Raw genomic sequence first — 3,833 nt, 5'->3', positions numbered from 1 at the left:
GCCCCGCGCACCGCCCTCTCCGCCCCGCCCACCTCCGCCTCCGCCCCGCGCGCCCGCACCGGCTGGTTTCCGTCAAGGGAGGCGGAACCGGCCGGAAGAGCTGGGATTACCGTCGAGCGAGCGCGACACGTTCCAGAGGCCAGCCGGGCTCTTTCCAGGCCCTCACTGATTCAGCCCAAGGATGCTGAGCACCTACCACGTGCAAGGCTCCGGAGGAACAAAGACGGTGACGCAGGGCGCACACTGCACAGAGGCTGGGTAGTCCACACTGTGAGTGCACCGACACTGGAAAAGATGGTTATAAAAACCGCTCGAGGCCAGCTGGAATGAGTTCAATCTGTCACAAGCTTTGTGGAAAAACTTTGAAGAAACATTAAAAAAAAAAAAAAGCAACACTGCTGTCTTTTCAACTGACCTCTCTACCTTCTCCGAGGCCACCTCCCTGTCCCCTGTTATCCTTACATAGTCATTCATTCCTTCTGCATTTTTGAGCTCCTACTATATACCGTGCACTATACTAGGTGCGTGACATACAAATGCAGAACTAAACAGACATTATCCCTGCCTTCAAGGAACTTTAGAGACCAACCTGCTCTCGGGCTGGAAAAAAGGGAAACACTTTTGAGTTTGATGCGGGGTTCAGAAGAAAGAAGGTGGGAGGCAGAATATTAGAATTTTCACTGGAGCCCAATTTTACTAGTTTACCACTATTCAAGTACTTGTGTAATATTTGAGAAACATTATACATGCATATCTTAAAACTTTCTCTCCAGTTGTTCTCAGGGTTGCTGATTCATGATTTTAATCAACTGTTATTCATTTGGAAAAGATTTGAGTGTTGTATGCTGGTTAAATATATATATATATATATAGAGTGTTGTATGCTGGTTAAATATATATATATATATATATATATATATACACACACACACACAGTTTCTGCTTCCAAAGTGGATAAGGTTACAAATGCCAGTCTGTGATAAGGATTTGACCGTTTTAGCAGGGAGATGAGAAAAAGACCAAAACAACAAAACACTAACTACATGCCATATGTAGGTGCTTAAGAAATATTTAATATGCAGTATATGACAATGTGCAATGTATGATGGTGTTACCAAAACCCCAAAGGTCCGTTTTTTCGCCACTCAACAGCCAGTAATTGAGAGACAAGTGTTGGTATCTTTTTTTTTTTTTTAAAGATGACCGGTAAGGGGATCCCAACCCTTGACTTGGTGTTGTCAGCACCACACTCTCCCGAGTGAGCCACGGCAGGCCCTAGACAAGTGTTGGTATAAGGAAAGGTGGCCTTTAATCAGGAAGCCAGCAGCCTGGGGAAATGGCAGACTTATGTCTCAAAGACCATTTTCCCAGACTTGCCAAAGGGTTTTATAGGGACAGGTGGTAGCGAGCTGATTAATGGTGACCTAAGCAAGAACGTGCAGGCATAATAATAAAATTGTAGATAAACATCAAAGAACTTCTCGGATGGGACCGATTCATGGTGACCATCCTCCATGAAGTCAAGTCACGGATTCAGTTTCTGTTACCTCAAAAAGATCTAGTTAGTAAGCTAGTAAAGAATGGCCATCTGGGCTAATAATTTCTTCTATAATTATTCTGTGTACAGTATGAGCAAAAGTCATTATGTCCTAGCAATAGTGTGAATAAGAATCATTGTATTCTATGCGGTTTGGGTTACTTTTTAACTTAGAAGTTTAACAAAATGGAGTCACTTCTGTTCAGGCTGTTACAATGGTATAATATAAACACTTCTTGGGAAGGACTGTTCTTTTTTCTGTAGTTGTAAGAAAGTGAGCCAAGATGCCAGGTACCAATCAAGCTTTATTAAAGGAAGAAAATCTGCCGGGCTGTGCCCAAAGTGGCTGCCCTGAAAATGGGGGACAGCACCAGGTGTGGGGGTGCTAGAGCTTATATAGTGTGCCAGGGGCTGGCTGATACCATCAAGGAGAGTCATTATGCTAAGGTGGATCGGGGTGGTGAACTGTGTCCTTGCGGAAGCAAAAGGGGTTTGTGTTTAAGTCAGGAGGCTTCTTGTAAAGGGAAGCGGGGAGGAGCTTGGTGCTGGAGTGGAAGACGAGGCTGGCGGCTATTTTGGGCTCATTGTGTGCACAATGGCCCCAGTCACATCCCAAATCCATCAGTAGTTACTGATGATTTTCTGAAGTGATGATGATAGAAAAATGGACGTTTTTAAAATATTCTTAGCGAGATTAAATATTGGTGATCTTCCACAACTTCTCTGTTCACGGTAACTTCAGGGGGTGTTTATGTGAGTTATATACATAACATTGACCAAGTGGTCAAGATATCAGTTGTCATACTGTGCAAACCATGCCTATGAAATCTACACAGCCTGAGAAGTACTGGTCTCATGGATCCACACCTGTAACTGGTTCTTTTCCACCTTTGTTTCGTTTTTCCAGTGGTAAAGTGGGCGTTTCTCAAGGCTGGGTTGTCTACCCTCTGTTTTCTCTCTTTACACATTCACCTTTGTTTTTATTTTTTATTTTTTATTTTGTGTGTGTGGTTGGTGGGTATGGGGATCTGACCCCTTGACCTCAGTGTTATCAGCACCACACTCTAACCAGCCAGCCCTACACATTCACCTTTGGAAAGCTTATTCCTTTCACGGTTTCAACAACATGTTTCTATAGTGATTTACAGTTTATAAAATTCTTTAACAGCACAAATTAATGCCTGGTGTTATATGGATATGAGTTCAAATCTCAGCTCTTCCACTTACTAGTTTTGTGACCATGGGCAAGTTATTAAATCTTTCTAAGACTTAGTTTTTTGTAAAAGGGAAACAATAACAATACCTACTCATAGAGTTTTATGAGGAGTGTGTGAAATTATCAGTGTAAAATGTTTACCACATGTTTTCAATAAATGATGCTAGGACAACCAGATATCCACATACCAAAGAATGAAGTTGGACTCCTTCCTCATGCCATGAGCAAAACTTAAGTCAAGATCTATCACAGAACTAAGTGTAAGAGCTAAAACTATAAAATTCTTAAGAGAACATATAGGATGAAGTCTTCGTTACCTTGGATTAGGCAAAACCTTTTCATTTTATTCACTTTTTAGTTTTTAAATTTATTTATAATCCCACTCCTCCTCCTGTCTCCTTCTCCTACCCTATTTCCTTCCCCTTTCCCCTCCCTGCAACTGCTCCACAATATCATAGAATGTAAAAAAATAATATTAATAAATAAACTTTTTAAAAATATAAAATAAATTTATTTATTATTTTTTTGGTGGCTGGTCAGTTCAGGGATCCAAACCCTTGATCTTAGTGTTATCAACACCATACCCTAACCAAGTGAGCTCAAAGCTTTTTAGATGTGACACCGAAAGCACAAGTGACGAAAGAAAAAAATAATACATTTGAGTCCATGATGTACACTAGAGAGCTCAAGTTCGAGAAGCAGACTATGTCGGCCCAGATCGAAGTTGGAATCCATGGCCTGCACTTTTAAAAGAATCAGTTGAACTGAGGACAGCAGTGAAGCCCAAGAAGGTGGACGGGATGCACCCCAGGGTCCCGGTTCGTGCATAGCTACTCCCCATAGCTGAGCCGTCATTTGCACTATGAGTTCCCCAGCTCCTTTCCGGGGAAAGAAGAGAGGAGGTCCTGAGGGGTCTGTGGCCCCTCCCTGGGTATCCCCTGCAGCCCTGGGAGCCCCCTGGTTCTCCCTTCTTCACCTCCATGCCCAGCCAACCCAGGTTCTCAGGCCCTGTGCCTGCCTCAGGTCTTTCTCTCTGTAGCCTGCTCCCGCGGGTCTCCCACCCCTGGGCACATGGCACCT

Source organism: Galeopterus variegatus, unplaced genomic scaffold (genome assembly GCF_000696425.1).
Source record: "Galeopterus variegatus unplaced genomic scaffold, G_variegatus-3.0.2 Scaffold1805, whole genome shotgun sequence".
NCBI classification, from domain to species: Eukaryota; Metazoa; Chordata; class Mammalia; order Dermoptera; family Cynocephalidae; genus Galeopterus; species Galeopterus variegatus.
The sequence above is the reverse complement of the archived record's forward strand: the minus strand, read 5'-3'. Positions refer to the sequence as shown.